Below are 17,644 nucleotides of genomic sequence, written 5' to 3'. Positions count from 1 at the left end.
GGCAAAGGCATCTATCCAGTTCTCACCTTTGGTCATTGCTTTTCTCCTGGAGGTGCTGAAAGAGATCCCACTCAATCATTCCTGAACTTCCAGGGACAGATATTTGTCCATGTCAAAATTTTCCACCCAATGGGCATCTATCTCTATGGCTCCACCCTCCAGTTTCAGAGTGCCCAAATGGCAAGGTGGCAGGTAAGTTGATTATTAGTTTCTACAGGTAGGCAAGTGAATCGGTGTCATCACCACTCATTCATCCAGCTCCCTGCTAATAGCAGTGAATGACTGCCCCAGATGGCAGACCAGGCAGCAGAGGAGCAAAGGAAAACATTCTAAAGTCCAGGAGTCACCAGCTCCCCACTTGGATGTCCTGATGCCAAATTCCAGCAGGTCCTTAGGTTCTCTGAGCCTTGGGTAAAACACCTGTAGTGTCAGGATAATACCCACAACATAGGGCTGCTGGGAAGAATAAATGGCTACAGCGAACGTACTGTGTTAAGCAGCGCGCTGCAACTAGATGAATGGCAACCCTTTCTCCTCTGTAGCCAATTGTATTACTAAATGCCACCCTCCTTCACTCACGTTCCATCATGTTCTTTTAAAGAAATCCTTTCAGTTCTCTTCTGCCTCGTTCATCACCCAAAAGGGGCTTTTTAATGGAAATGTTCTTAGCAGGTCACCTCTTGGTCTTCCCCATCAATTACTGGACTCCTGCAGCTCCATCGAATAAATGGTGATATTGGGCGAATGACTCAGATATGTTTATTGATCTGAATATCAGGGTATTATCAAAGTCTACTAAATTGTTACCAGAATAGCGCGTATCACGGATTTAGGGCTTTACTTTAATGACATTACTGAAAGAGCTAAATACCCACATCCGTCTCTCTCCCCCACAACCAGCAAAACAGGGGGCGGGCAGCTCTGAACACGATCGATTCAAGGGTGTCGACTCAGAGTGAGATCGTACAGCTTCAAAAGTAGAGTCGATCTTCTCACAACTTCACGCACACCCAGCGGAGCCCCCAGCAGGACCCCCGCCTACCCGCCCCTCAAGCCAGAGTCGGGGGCGGGGAAGCACCCCCACCCGGGTCCTTCCGCCAGCCGCCTGGAAAGCCCGGAGCGCGGAACCGGAGCGACCCTCGGCGGCCACGGAACGGGCATGCTCAGTAGACCCGCAGGTCTGGTTTCACTCGGGAGCCGGCCGCGTCCCCCGCTCCCTACCGCCCGGCACGGGCGCCGGGAGAAGCGGACATTTTATCTTTCTCCGCAACCGGCTCTCTTTCGTGTCCTTCGCCCCTTCTCTGCGTCCTCCCACCTTATTTGGGTCCGGTAGGGGCCGCGAGTGTATATCTTCCCGGGGTGGGTTTCGAAGTGGGATCTGATAAATCACTATCCCCCAACCCCCAGAGGGGCGCGCGCCCAGCTGGGGTGATTTGGGGAGGACCCAGTTGTGCTCTAAGGTTCGTGCGGCCCGGCCCGGCCGGCCGAATCCCCCATTGCCGCGGCGCCCTCGCTCCCCGCTCTGCAAGCCGCGCGCAGCTGCGGCCCAGGCCTGTCCTCACCTCACCCCCATTCTGCCCCTTCGGTATTTCTCAATGACCGGCGCTCAGAGGACACTTCCGACGGGGGAGGGAGCGGGTATCATTAGCGCTCGGTTTATCAGTTCCTTCCGGTCTGCCCGGAGCCCAGCCCTGCGCGCTGCTCGGCAGCGCCTCGGCGTCCCGGTGCCTTTATTATGTTTAAGTAAGCGGTCGTGTGTGCCCGTGTGTGCCAAGTGAGTTTGTAGCCCAGCTGTCTCTCCCAAGGCCAGCCGGCAGGAATGGAAACCCAAGCTCTCGTAATAAAGGGGATGATGCAAACTTAGAAACTGACCCGGCGCCCGGGAATGGTGCCCCCTGCCCCCCTCCCCCGGCGCGGGGCGTCCCAGTCGGGGCATGAATGGCTGGAGCCAGATTGCATAATCTACATGGTATAAATAGCCGGCGGGCGGGCCGCTGACGCGCTCGCTCGTACCGTTATCGTGCCATACTTCATGCCCCGATGCAGCTCACTCCCAGCTCATTTTCCCTTTCTGCTGCACTGCTGGGATTTTAAGTAGCAGAGATGAAAGGCTCTTGTCCCTGCCTCCCTCCTCCCTTGAGGTCATATATTATGAATGAAACGCCAACCTCGCTGCTTTCCGAGGTGCCCCACTTCAGGTAGGAGACAGGCTCAATGTCAAGTGCAGCAGTCCACCAAAATGTGTGTGTGTGTGCGCGCGTTGGGGAGGGAGAGAAAGCCAGCAGGAGTGAGTGACAGGGCTGGGAAACCTTCTGGTGGAGAAAATGTAACCGCTTAGGGTTAGCCTCTGGAGTTTCAGTTTACACCTCTACCAGCCTCAGTCAATTTCAGAGTGGATTATTCAAAGGGTCTTTCGACCGTGGCTGCTCCCTCTCCCTACATAGGCCGCCGCCTCTTTTGAAGTGCTGTTTCATTCGCAAGAGCTGGTTCTCTCTTCCCTTTGAGGCAGCAAACATCCCCGACTGTAAGAGCCCTGGCGACCTTTGAGGTTGGGGAGAAAGGCTAGTGCAACGAGTCAGTTTAGCCATTCTCTAGTTCTAGAACTCTTAGAAGACTCAGCTATGTCCAAAGCGGAGGAAGTATAAAAACTTATACTTTGCAACAAATATTTCACAAGTATGTGGCCATTTTGAAAATGAAAGTATGCAGAGGGTTTTCCCCCCTTCTCTTAAACAAGTTTCAGCTTATTTTCTCAAAATAAAAATTACCAGTTCTTTGCCAACGGGTTTCTGGCGTGTGAAAGGCAATAAATAGGTTCCTTATTTTTCAAATTGCATGCCCATTCCTCCAATCTCCACTCAAAGTGTGGGTACTCTGGGAGGCAATGAGGATACACACGTGAATGAACCTAGGTTCCTGCCCTCTAGGGGTTAGGTCGGGTGGGGCAACAGGCCTGTAAAGAAAACTTTAGGGCAATGGGGTACCCCTCTAAAACACGGAATAAGCCCATAGAGAAAGCAGAGCTCCAGGAAAGGAAGGCTTTGGAGGAAGGGGTGTTTGAGCTGGATCTTGAAGGGGGGTGAGAGTGTTGGTTAGATAACTGGGAGAAGGGCCTCTGGAATAGCCCAGTGAACACAAAGGCCTTGAGGTGTGAAACAGTGTGGGGGAGTGTGGCAGTAACAAGCCCTTGAGAAGGCTAGGAACCAGGTCAGGGAGGCCACATAGGCCATGCTAAAGGACCTTCAACTATCCTGAAGTCATGGAACCCTTGTAGCTGGTTCGCAGCTGATCTTTGTCAGTCCCACTTCTTTGCAGTGGCCCCATAGTTATGCAAATGTGGGGCAAGTGGACATTCATTGTTGTAGAATTTAGGCCATAAAACCACATTCACAAACTGATAGCCCCTGGGCCAGATACAGCCCCAGACAAGTTTTGTTTCGCCTGCTTAAAAAAAAAAAAAAAATAAAAAAAAAAAAATCAAGCTAATAGTTTAAAATTAGAATATTTCACAAAAAAATCAAGATTTTTGGCTCCTGAAAAAACTCCAAAGATGCGGCAACTGTGAGTGCCAAAGTCCTGCTTGGTAGTGATTGTTTTGGGTGGCCGCTGCCTTGTCTGTCAGGCTTCTGGCTCCTATAAGCATTTGTGTTTTTGACCTCTTCATCAAAGAATCTTTTATGACTGATCAAGACCCCTTTCTGAGACCCCACGTAGGCAGAACTTGTCACTGGGTACAGCAGTTTGCATGAGGAGCCCTATGCCTCTTGGGGAGGAAATATACCAATTCCCAATCTCCTGCCCCAAGACTCTGTATTGGGAAATTGGATGAATCTTAGTGCCTTTAATGTAATTAGGGTAACAGGTGGGGAAGGGGAGGAGGGTTTGGTCCCCCAAGATGGAGAGACACAACTGACAGTTGCCACCACTCAACTTTGGGACCTACAAAATAGTTCAGGGATTTAGGGATACAGTGAGGCCAACACAGAGGAGAGCAGAATCTAGAGACAGACAGTTCCCTGGGGACATCATTTGAGCAACTGGATTCAATCTCGCCTGAAGCTTGAGGACGATCTGGACTTTTAAGATCAAATTGGGCTTCTGTCACTTATGGCCAAAAAAATTCTAACTACCAAAATAGAAAGCCATATTTTGGATAGTGAAAAAGATTGAGAGGAACTAAGGAATGGAACAGAAGGGGAATTTTAGAATGTTCGCAATTTAACATAGGGACATCTGGGGTCAATGCCAGGGAGTTTCATAGAGATTCTGATTTTATAGAACAAACTTCACCCAGGAAGTTAATCAACACTGTTTGAGTTGTAGCGACCTCTCTTTTTGACGTCGCCATCCCACCATCACCACCATAATTCACATCTCCCATTTCCTCACTCTTAGCATCATGCCTCGTTTTTCTTGCCTTTATTCTCCACCCCCTTTCTTCTGTGAAGACCATAACTGAGAAAGGAAGCTTAATAATGAAAGAGAATAAAAAAAAATCAGAGCTTTTAGAATTGGAAGAAAATGAAAAATCCTATGTTTGTGGCAACTCTGTCTCTAATAAACCATTTTACCAAGTTTTTTGGAATGGATAAAGAAAGATAAAGAGAAAAGAGGAAAGCAAAACGCAGTAATATATGGTTCCTGTATCAGTTAGCTTTTATTGTATAACAGATCACCACAAAATTTTGTGGCTTAAAACAATAAACATTTTATTATTTCTCATGAGTCTCTGGTCTGTTGACTGAGTGGCTCTTTTGGCTTTGGCCAGCTCAGCTGAGGCTGGATGGTCTAGGATGGTCTCTAATATACTTGGTGATTGGTGGGCTGGTTGATCAACTAGGGCCTGAGCTGGACTAGCTCATCTCTGCTCCACATAGTCTGTTATCCTCCAGCAGGCCAGCCCAGATTAGATCATATGGCGATGGTAGCAGTGTTCCCAACTCAGCAAGAGAGGGCAAACCCCAAAGTGCATGCATTTTTCAAGCCTTTGTTTGCGTCACATTTGTTAATATCCCATTAGCTAAAGTCACATGTCTAACCCAGAGTCAAGAGTCAAGGAGTGGGGAAATAGACTCTCCTTTTTTTTTCTTTTTTAAGAGAGAAAGCACGCAGAGAGGGAGGGGCAGAGGGAGAGGGAGAGAATCTTAAGCAGATTTCAGGCCCAGCACAGAGCTTGATGCGGGACTCGATCTCACGACCCTAAGATCATGACCTGAACCGAAACCAAGTCAGACACTTAACCAACTGAGCCACCCAGGTGCCCCTAGACTCTCCTTTTTTTTCCTTTTAGACTCTCCTTGATAAGAAGAGTGGCACAGTCATATGGCAAGGGATGTGCACACAAGGATGAGAGGAACTTGTAATAATTTTTACAACCTACTTAGGTTTCTACCTTAGGGTTGCTGCAAGAGTTTCTCTGCGGCCCTCTCACCTGATCCCCGACATACGCACATATGGGCAAATCCATTGAAGAAAGGAGTAGAAAAGCACTATGTCAGAGAAAAGAAGAAAAGCGAATTCATTGTAGGTGAGATGCCCTGTAGGCCAGGCAGTTTCCCACAGTAGCAGGAAGGCCAACCAAGTCCTTTTCTGCCTGGCCTCCTTTGGGTATCACTTCCTCCAGAGAGGTTCTGTCACCTCCCCTCAGTGGGCCTTGGTGCTCCAAGGAACGGCCTCATCTTCCTCTGTCCTAGGCTTCTTTGCACATTATGCAATTGTGTATCTACTTCTCTGTATTACCTTCCCACTAGACGGTAAGCTCACTGACAGCAGAGACTACTTCTCATTCTCTCTTATTCAGTCTAGAGTCCCTATGGCACTTAGTGGGTGTCCTGTAATAAATACTTACTGAGTAAATGAATGGCAGGCTACTATGGCTTGCCTTCTTTCTTTCCCTCTGAAAGTACATTTTGCCCCGTGGCATCAGAGAAAGTACCCTTCTGAGTAACTTTTCACGTGTCACTGGCCCGACTTGCTGGTGTCAGATAAGGGGCTGGGAAAGTCCGAAGTTGAACAGCAGTATAAAATCCTGTAGTACTAGAGTTCAAAGGACATTTTAAAGAACCACCTGTCTTAAGATGAGGAAGCTGGGATAGATAAGCCCAGATAAGCCAAGGGACTTCATTAAGACCACACAGATAGTCAGAATCATATCTAAAACCATAACTCAGGAACTCAAAGTCCAAGTTCCATAACTAAGGTGCCTTTGTTGGAATCCTACCAGATGTACACTTGGCAATTCTAATTATGCTCATGGGAAGCAATTTTGCTTATCAGTGTTGTAGCTCATTCATGAAAGAGAAAATGAAGACTTGTTTTCAGCTTTCCAAAGTCGACTCAGGAATATATATGGATATTCAGGAGATATATATATGTGTGTGTGTGTGTGTGTGTGTGTATAGCTGATCTTGCATTGTGGCTCACATTAAATTCTACTGGACACTGTTGGTCTAGGGAAATAATGGAAATCCCTCTCTCTGTTCTTAGTTTAGGGGTGACTCTGGTTTGTTCCTTTGACTATAGTTTTTTTTTACACTATTTTTCCTTACACTGAACTGTCCCAGTGTAGCCAATAAAATGTAGGAAGATGTCTGCTAGGGAAATTCAATTCTGGGAAAGATTTGAATCCCTGGAAAAAAGAGAGATGGGATGAGGGGGGAATGCCCTCCCATTCCTGCCTTCAGAAGTTCTTGTGTGAGGCAGTGATGTTCAGTGCTAACCAGAAGGAGAAAGCCACCAAAGTTGAAGGAGAGCTGACCCAGAATCCTGAAATTGCTGAGCTACTGAGTTAACTGGATTTGGAACCCCCCTACTTCTGGACTTCATGTTATGTGAAACAGTAAATCTTTATTGCTTAGGCCACTTTTTACCAATGTCTTGTTACTTGAAGCCAAACTAAGTAATTCATGCAATGCACACTCATTGTATACACTCTCTGTTTTAAGTAAATCCCAGTATTTCAATGGCAGGTGCCTGGTTGGTTTGCCACCTTGCAGAAGAGAACTAACCAATAGAGTTGACTTCTAGACACATCTCTTGTAGATGTTATCTGCTGACATTTGTAGACTGAGAAGTTTTTGTTGCTATTCATGTAACAACTAAACACTGGACAATCTACAAAAACATAAGAACGTCTAGCCTCTGTGTGCTTGCAAGTACAAATGTCATATGCTTGTAACATGTGATGGTTAAAACTCAATGATTTTGTTCTATTATTATTCATGATTATAAAAGTAAGCCCTGTACATTGTACAAACATTTAAAGCCTAAAAAAGCATACTGAAGAAAATACTATCCTAGTAATCCCGTCACCCAGATATAACCCATTAATATTTTAAATGTGTATCTTTATATACTTTTTCTATATATAGTATATATTTTAATGTAATATTACACAGTGTATATTTTATAATTTATTTATTTTAAAATTCTATTTATTTATTTTTGAGAAAGAGAGGGAGAGAGAGTGAGTGAGTGCCTGCACGCGTGAGGGGAGGGGGCAGAGGGAGAGGGAGAGAGAGAAAATCTTAAGCTGGCTCCACGCCCAGCGCAGGGCCTGATGTGCGGCTTGATCTCACAACCCTGAGATCATGACCTGAGCCGAAATCAAGAGTTGGACGCTTAACCGACTGAGCCACCCAGACACCTCTATACAGTGTATATTTTAATAAAAATAAGATCATATTAGGGGTGCCTGGGTGGTTCAGTCGTTAAGCATCTGCCTTCAGCTCAGGTCATGATCCCAGTGTCCTGGGATCGAGCCCCGTGTCAGGCTCCCTGCTCGGCGGGAAGCCTGCTTCTCCCTCTCCCACTCCCCCTGCTTGTGTTCCCTCTCTTGGTGTGTCTCTTTCTGTCAAATAAATAAATAAAATCTTAAAAAAAAAATAAGATCATATTAAACATACTCTTTTGTAACCCCCTAAAAAATCCTCAGTAATAATATGCATGTGTTCAAAGTCCTAAATGTCTCATACATGTTTCCAGGAAGCAGCTATGATTTGATAACATTCTCTTTAGTCTTATCGTACACATTCATAGATATAAAAATAGTTGGCAGATAGGTGACAGATGGCAAAATAGTTTCATATAAAATATTTTATTTTTCTGTGCCTCTGCTATAACCCATCTAAACTTCTACCTTAGCATCCATAACAAATAATGAACCTATTTGCTCAACTAGCTTTCTTCACCAACTAAATCATAAATTCCTGGAGGGGATGGGGAAAGCAATGACCAAATTAACCAAGTTCTTTCTATACACACATATCTATATCTATCAGAATGTGTAATGCATGCAAAACTTTATGGAATGAACAAAAAATATGTTTGTATAGGTTTTTTGCAGTTATAATAAATGTTTTGCAGGTAAATTTATACTGTTGTTTTCATTGAAATTCTCATTTCAAACCAGTTAAGATCACACAATGATTAAGATCACAAAAGAAACAAACATTGCTTTATCATCAACATCATTATAAATCTTTTAATGGTTCTAGACTTGGAATTTTGGCCTGAAGTTCTGTTAGTTCTGGACTTGAATTTTAACCATTGACATTTTACCCAACACTAAACAGCCTAAAGATAAGCAGAAAATCCATCAGATACACCAGTATTTCAATAAACTTGACATTTTGGGTTAGCAGATTTTTAAAAATTCAAGTGGCAGACGAAATGTGTTTATTTTTATCTCAATACTTGCTGTCACATAGCTGTCACATTATAAATATAATATATAATCTACTTTCTTCCTCATTTCCATTCTCTCCTAAATCCACCATAGTCTAGCTTTTGTCCTCACCATTTCACACAAGTTGTTCCTTGGCTAGGTCACTTCATTTGATTGCCAAATCTGATGGTCTTTCTTCAGTATTGATTTGTCACCTAACATAGCTGACCACTTCCACCTTCTTAAAACTTCCTCCAGTGGCTTCCATAACCCCAACCTCTGGTTCCTCTTTACCTCTGCTTACTCATTTATTCAGCAAAAATTTTACTGAGTACCAGTATAAAGTGTTATTGTAAGGGTATACCATAATATTCATAAAGCTGGCATCTACTTAGCGCTTACCAAGTACCAGGCAATGTTTTAAAATTTTAAACACTTTACGCGTGCGAGCTCAATCTCACCAGAGCAGGGGCAAGCAAACTTTTCCTTAAAGGTAAGTATCTTCTTATTTATTTATTTATTTAAATTTTTATTGTTATGTTAATCACCATACATTACATCATTAGTTTTAGATGTAGTGTTCCATGATTTATTGTTTGTGCATAACACCCAGTGCTCCATGCAGAACGTGTCCTCTTTAATACCCATCACCAGGCCAACCCATCCTCCCACCCCCCTCCCCTCTAGAACCCTCTGTTTGTTTTTCAGAGTCCATCATCTCTCATGGTTCATCTCCCCCTCCGATTTCCCCCCTTCATTCTTCCCCTCCTGCTATCTTCTTTTTTTTTTTTCTTAACATATATTGCATTATTTGTTTCAGAGGTACAAATCTGAGATTCAACAGTCTTGCACAATTCACAGAGCTTACCAGAGCATATACCCTCCCCAGTGTCTATCACCCAGTCACCCCATCCCTCCCACCCCGCCCCCCACTCCAACAACCCTCAGTTTGTTTCCTGAGATTAAGAATTCCTCCTATCAGTGAGGTCATATGATACATGTCTTTCTCTGTTTGACTTATTTCACTCAGCATAATACCCTCCAGTTCCATCCATGTCATTGCAAATGGCAAGATCTCATTCCTTCTGATGGCTGCATAATATTCCATTGTATATATATACCACCTCTTCTTTATCCATTCATCTGTTGATGGACATCTTGGCTCTTTCCACAGTTTGGCTATTGCGGACATTGCTGCTATAAACATCAGGGTGCACGTACCCCTTTGGATCCCTACATTTGTATCTTTGGGGTAAATACCCAGTAGTGCAATTGCTGGATCGTACGGTAGCTCTATTTTCAACTTTTTGAGGAACCTCCATACTGTTTTCCAGAGTGGCTGCACCAGCTTGCATTCCCACCAACAGTGTAGGAGGGTTCCCCTTTCTCCGCATCCCCGCCAACATCTGTCATTTCCTGACTTGTTAATTTTAGCCATTCTGACTGGTGTGAGGTGGTATCTCATTGAGGTTTTGATTTGGATTTCCCTGATGCCGAGTGATGTTGAGCACTTTTTCATGTGTCTCTTGGGCATTTGGATGTCTTCTTTGGAAAAATGTCTGTTCATGTCTTCTGCCCATTTCTTGATTGGATTCTTTGTTCTTTGGGTGTTGAGTTTGATAAGTTCTTTATAGATTTTGGATACTAGCCCTTTATCTGTCATTTGCAAATATCTTCTCCCATTCTGTCGGTTGCCTTTTGGTTTTGTTGACTGTTTCCTTTGCTTTGCAAAAGCTTTTTATCTTGATGAAGTCCCAATAGTTCATTTTTGCCCTTGCTTCCGTTGCCTTTGGCGATGTTTCTAGGAAGAAGTTGCTGCGGCTGAGGTCGAAGAGGTTGCTGCCTGTGTTCTCCTTTAGGATTTTGAGGGACTCCTGTCTCACATTTAGGTCTTTCAACCATTTGGAGTCTATTTTTGCGTGTGGTGTAAGGAAATGGTCCAGTTTCATTCTTCTGCATGTGGCTGTCCAATTTTCCCAACACCATTTGTTGAAGAGACTGTCTTTTTTCCATTGGACATTCTTTCCTGCTTTGTCGAAGATGAGTTGACCATAGAGTTGAGGGTCCATTTCTGGGCTCTCTATTCTGTTCCATTGATCTATGTGTCTGTTTTTGTGCCAGTACCATACTGTCTTGATGATGACAGCTTTGTAATAGAGCTGGAAGTCTGGAATTGTGATGCTGCCAGCTTTGCTTTTCTTTTCCAACGTTGCTCTGGGTATTCGGGGTCTTTTCTGGTTCCATACAAATTTTAGGATTATTTGTTCCATTTCTTTGGAAAAAGTGGATGGTATGTTGATGGGGATTGCATTAAATGTGTAGATTGCTCTAGGTAGCATTGACATCTTCACAATATTTGTTCTTCCAATCCATGAGCATGGAACGTTTTTCCATTTCTTTGTGTCTTCCTCAATTTCTTTCATGAGTATTTTATAGTTTTCTGAGTACAGATCCTTTGCCTCTTTGGTTAGATTTATTCCTAGGTATCTTATGGTTTTGGGTGCAATTGTAAATGGGATCGACTCCTTAATTTCTCTTTCTTCTGTCTTGTTGTTGGTGTATAGGAAAGCCACTGACTTCTGTGCATTGATTTTATATCTTGCCACTTTACTGAATTCCTGTATGAGTTCTAGCAGTTTTGGGGTGGAGTCTTTTGGGTTTTCCACATAAAGTATCATATCATCTGCAAAGAGTGAGAGTTTGACTTTTCTTTGCCAATTTGGATGCCTTTGATTTCTTTTTGTTGTCTGATTGCTGTGGCTAGGACTTCTAATACTATGTTGAATAGCAGTGGTGATAGTGGACATCCCTGCCGTGTTGCTGACCTTAGGGGGAAAGCTCTCAGTTTTTCCCCATTGAGAATGATATTTGCTGTGGGTTTTTCATAGATGGCTTTTATGATATTGAGGTATGTACCCTCTATGCCTATACTCTGAAGAGTTTTGATTAAGAAAGGATGCTGTACTTTGTCAAATGCTTTTTCTGCATCTATTGAGAGGATCATATGATTCTTGTTCTTTCTTTTTTTAATGTATTGTATCACGTTGATTGATTTGTGGATGTTGAACCAACCTTGCAGCCCAGGGATAAATCCCACTTGGTTGTGGTGAATAATCCTTTTAATGTATTGTTGGATCCTATTGGCTAGTATTTTGGTGAGAATTTTTGCATCCATGTTCATCAGGGATATTGCTCTGTAATTCTCCTTTTTGATGGGGTCTTTGTCTGGTTTTGGGATCAAGGTAATGGTGGCCTCATAAAATGAGTTTGGAAGTTTTCCTTCCATTTCTATTTTTTGGAACAGTTTCAGAAAAATAGGTATTAATTCTTCTTTAAATGTTTGGTAGAATTCCCCTGGGAAGCCGTCTGGCCCTGGGCTTTTGTTTGTTGGGAGATTTTTGATGACTGCTTCAATTTCCTTAATGGTTATAGGTCTGTTCAGGTTTTCTATTTCTTCCTGGTTCAGTTTTGGTAGTTGATACATCTCTAGGAATGCATCCATTTCTTCCAGGTTATCTAATTTGCTGGCATAGAGTTGCTCATAATATGTTCTTATAATTGTTTGTATTTCTTTGGTGTTGGTTGTGATCTCTCGTCTTTCATTCATGATTTTGTTGATTTGGGTCATTTCTCTTTTCTTTTTGATAAGTCTGGCCAGGGGTTTATCAATCTTGTTAATTCTTTCAAAGAACCAGCTCCTAGTTTCGTTGATCTGTTCTACTGTTCTTTTAGTTTCTATTTCATTGATTTCTGCTCTGATCTTTATTATTTCTCTTCTCCTGCTGGGTTCAGGCTTTATTTGCTGTGCTTTCTCCAGCTCCTTTAGGTGTAGGGTTAGGTTGTGTACTTGAGACCTTTCTTGTTTCTTGAGAAAGGCTTGTATTGCTATATACTTTCCTCTTAGGACTGCCTTTGCTGCATCCCAAAGATTTTGAATAGTTGTGTTTTCATTTTCATTGGTTTCCATGAATTTTTTAAATTCTTCTTTAATTTCCTGGTTGACCCATTCATTCTTTAGTAGGATGCTCTTTAGCCTCCATGTAAAGGTAAGCATCTTCTTAAAGTAAATATCTTTGGCTCTGCAGGCTCTGTGATCTATGTTGCAGCCCCTGAACCATTGTAGCATGGAAGTGGCTGTAGACAATCTAGAAACAAATGGGCATGGCTATGTTCCAATAAAACTTTATTTACAAAACAGGTGGCTAAATTTGTCACAAGGGCTGTCGTTTGCCAATCTTTGCTCTCAGATCTAATATAAATTCTGCCAGAGCAAGAATTTTTGTCTGTTTTGATACACAATAGACAGTAAATATTTGGTAAATGAATACTCTCCTTTTAAGATAGGAACTCCTCTAATCTCCATTTTACAAATAAGGAAACAGAAGCACAAAAGTTAAATACCTTGCCCAAAGTCACCAACTGCTATGTAACAAATCCAGGATTTAAATCTGCACAGTCTTGCATCACAGCCTGTACTCTTCATCACTACACTGTGCAGTCATGGCACAGAGAAGTTCTGCTGCGAATCTCACGGGAATCTGGAGAAGTTATTTTAACTGAATCTTGAAGAATGAAGAATTCACCAGGAAGAAGAGAGGAGGGAGAGGCTTTGCATTTTCTAGAAACTGCAGGTATACAAAAACAAGGAACTGATACAAAATGGCATTATGGGCTAACTGGCAGCAAAGGAAGATTGTTGCTTAGGGAATGCATCCACCTTTCAGTAATTCACATGTCTGGACATAGGCTTTGAGATAAGAAGTGGTCAAGATGAGGCTAAAGAAGCATGCAAGGGGCCTTGGGTGACATGTGAACAAATTTGGATTTTAACTTGGTGGTAGATGGGCTACTGAAGTGTTTTGAGCATGGGAAGGAATGACCATATTTGCATTTTAGGTCAATTTTTAAAGTTACATTTTATTTTAAAATGAGATGATACAAGCATATTGTACAACATCCAAAAGCTGGAAAGGTCATCCTTGTGCCCGCCTCCAGCCATCCAGTTCCCTGTCCCAGAGGCACCCACTGTTTGCAGTTAGAACAACTTCCACTTAACAGCAGGAAGAGGGGATTGGGTCAGGGTGAACTGGATGTCTTATTAATTAATTTAAGTTAATTTAATTAGTAAGATTAATTAGTAAATTAAATTTCCTCCTTAGGGTAGATGATAATGAAAAAAAGTTGAGAAAGACCACCTTATACCTTTATAAATGGTTTGTCTATTAAATCCTCTTCAAAGGACTCAAGTTGAGTGTGTATGTTTCTGCCCATGTGCCTAACTGTTAATGGATGGTGAAACTAGGATGGAGAATAATTACCCACATGGTAAAATATCCTACAGAAAAGGCCACATATCATCTTGGTAACAAGCATAGACTGCTTGCATTAAAATCCTGGCTCTGCCATTTATAGGCTGTGTGACTTTAACCTTTCTGTGCCTCTCTGCAGAATGGGGATAAGAATGGCACTTATCTCCTAGTGGTTGTGAGGATGTCACTCAATGTGTCTTGGCTAATTGCTCAAAGAGTCCTGATGATAAGAGCTTAAAAGGAGAAGGGGGTTTTGCAAGAGGGTTCAAGAGTAAAGGTTTAGAAATAGGATTAAGGAATGTGGAGGATGTCAATACCACTTCCCATGCCCATAGGTTATGGGGCATGAGAAAATAAGTGGCATCCTATTTAGAATTCAGCAAGGAAAGTTCCTTAGGGAATATGTTTACTTTGCAGTCAGGCAAGGACAGAACTAGGAGGTTAAAGGTGAAAAGAAGTTTACAGTTGAATGGGGTTTCTGAGGCACAGAGGAAAGACCTGAGAAAGAGGAGGGCAAAAGATAGAGAGAAAGCCCAGAGCAAGATGGCAGACTGGAGATTAGGGGGAGGGAGAAGAGAGCTGGCTGGAGGCAGGGCCACCATATATGACAACTCAGGCTGAGCAAGGCAGGGAGTGGGAAACTATGGTCATATCTAGCCAGCTGCCTATTTTTGAAAAGCCCACAAGTTAAGAATGGCTTTTACAGTTTTAAATGATTTTTTAAAATTGAAAGTAAGAATATTTCATGGTACATGGAAATAATGTGAAATTCAATGTCAGTATCCATAAATACAGTTTTACTGTATCCTGGCCATGTTGATTCATTTACATATTACCTGTGACTGCTTTCACACTACAATGGCAGAGTTGAGTAGTGGCCGCAGAGACCAAATGGCCCGTACAGCTGACAATATTGACCCATCTGGCTCTTTACAGAAAAAATTTGTCAGCCCCTGCTCTAGTACATCATCCATAGTCTACTATATGAATGGCACCCCCAGGAGTTGTGCAACACAGGGACCTGGCCCTAGAAGCACTCACTTTGGATGGTGATAAAGGATTACAGTGAGGAAAGGCATGGATGGAATTACATGGCCTCAAGGCTCTTTTTGGAATGTGGGCGCAATGTTGTTTTCTTAGAACAAAGCAAGACTGTAAGCCTGGATTCAAGCCACCTGCTCTTGGCTGATGAGGAGCAAGGTGTGGTAGACACAACTGGTTGTGCACACAATCTTCATTTCTCCTTTTGTTTCTTACTAACAAAAGCCTGATTTGATCAAGGAGGTCACATGCTTTATTAAAATTAATCGTCTCAAGAAAAGTGCTCAAAGAATGATGGAGATAAGTTGAAAGGACACAGAAGTCAGCTTAAAGGAGCTCCTAATGGCCAGTCTGTAACCATTTGAGCATCAAAATAATGACAGCAGTGGATTATAACTCAGTGAATAAAATAGGAATCTATGAGTCCATACTGAAACAAACAAATGGAGGAGGAAAGAAAGTTCTATATGGTAAAAGGCAAACTAATAAATTATAGAATGAATGACAGAATTAGAACATCACCATTTTGCAATCACCATAATATTATTTCAGGCAATATCATCAATGTGCTGAAACTGGGAGATGAGGGTTTGACAAGAAACATGATATTTATATAGTCTGTGAGCATCTCCCACAGATTCTTATTAATTTAATTTCAAAGGGTAAAATGGTAACTTTGTAGTAGGGAAATCTGACCAATACTACCATACCACCTTAACCAAGTGATCAAAATTCCTATCATTAGTAATAGGACAAACCAAATTTTGTACGTCCTGGTATGATGCCCTGAGAAGGACACCATATCACTTCTGTAGTGTTCTAGTTAAAAAGACATCACTTGGGGGCGCCTGGGTGGCTCAGTCGTTGAGCGTCTGCCTTCGGCTCAGGTCGTGGTCCCAGGGTCCTGGGATCAAGTCCCACATCGGGCTTCCTGCTCGGCGGGAAGCCTGCTTCTCCCTCTCCCACTCCCCCTGCTTGTGTTCCTGCTCTCGCTGTGTCTCTCTCTGTCAAATAAATAAATTGAAAAAAAAAAAAAAAGACATCACTTGAATCATGAGAAGGCATCAGATAAATCCAAATAAAGGATGTTCTACAAAGTAACTGGCCTGTGCTCTTCAACAATGTCAATGACATGAGACATAAAGACAGTTTGAAGAATTTCTAGATTGAAGTAGATTAAAATATCATGAGAACAATGTGCAATGCGTGCAATGCAATGTGTGATCTTGAATTGGTTTCTGGACTAAAAAAAGAAAAAAAAAGAAAAAATGAATTTATTTGCAATAAAGGACACTAGTGAGACAATTGGCAAAAGCTGTAGATTAAATAATGGCATTTTATCAATGTTAATATTCTAATGTTGATCACTGTGTTATGGTTATGTAAGGGAAGATCCTTATTTGTAGGAAGTATACACTGGTGTAATAGGACTAAATGTGCATGGGAGAGAGAGAAAACAATAAAGTAAATGTAAATGGTAATATCTGGGAATTGGGGGTGAAAAGTATACAGGAATTCTTTGTACTATTTTTGCAAGTTTTCTGTCAGTTTGAGATTATTTCCAAACAAAAAGTTAAAAAAAGAAAGAAAGAAAAAAAGAAAGAGAAAAAAAGAAAGAAAGAAAACACCATCTCCTCCGGGTACCCACACAGTGAGACATTCATATCCCCCATCCTGGCCAATGAGTTGCAGTTTTTAGTTTAACAGATGGGGCTTCTCAGAAAACTATTGCTTTTCTGATAAAAAGGGAGAGGTTTAGCATATGCCTTTTGCTCCTTGTCCTTCCCTTTCTTCCTGCTTGGAATGAGGGCTTAATGGCTGATGTGGAACAGCCATCTTATGAGGACGAAAGAAGCTGGAAGGAGCATGAGTTTTGCTGGCTTCATTAAGCCCTGCCTGGATTACCTTCTGGATAAATTGATTAATCCACTGTAGTCAGATTTCTGTTATAGGAAGCCAAATGCAATTCCAACTGAACTAGAACATCTAAGTCTCCCAGTGGTATTTAGAGTTCAGAGTTTGTGTAGCTTGACTCCTCAGTCTTCTTCATGGGCAATGGTTTCCAACTGCCTTTAAATGTTAATGTTCCCTAAGTTTGGATCCCCAGCCCTCTCCTCCCTCAGTGTAGTCTCCTTGGATTACCTCCTTCACTCCTACTTACCATTAAACTCTGGTGACTCTCAAATTACTACCTCCAGCCTGGAATTTTCTGAATTGCTGATTGCAGACCACATATCCAACTACCTATTGGAAACTTGTACCTATGGTCAGTCACTTCAATAGTTACAAAGCTGAACTCTATTTTCAGACAGACAGACACACACACATGCACACACACATATTCTCTTTCTCTTTCTTCTTCCAACCACCATCCAACCACTTTCCCAAGTCAGCAACTCAGAAGTCATCTTCTCCTCTTCCTATTTTCTTACCCCCTACATGCAATTAGTCATCCAGGTCTTGATGACTCCATCTCCTAAATAGTTTCTGAATCCATTTCCTCCTCTTCATTCTCATTACCCAGATAGATGCCTCATCATCTCTCACTGGTATTTTTTCATTAACCCTCTAAACATCTCCCTGTCTCTGTCGTCTCTTTCTCAAATATATACTGTTGTCCATTATCTTT

This window comes from Phoca vitulina, unplaced genomic scaffold, assembly GCF_004348235.1.
Source record: "Phoca vitulina isolate PV1807 unplaced genomic scaffold, GSC_HSeal_1.0 scaffold12, whole genome shotgun sequence".
NCBI lineage: Eukaryota > Metazoa > Chordata > Mammalia > Carnivora > Phocidae > Phoca > Phoca vitulina.
The sequence above is the reverse complement of the archived record's forward strand: the minus strand, read 5'-3'. Positions refer to the sequence as shown.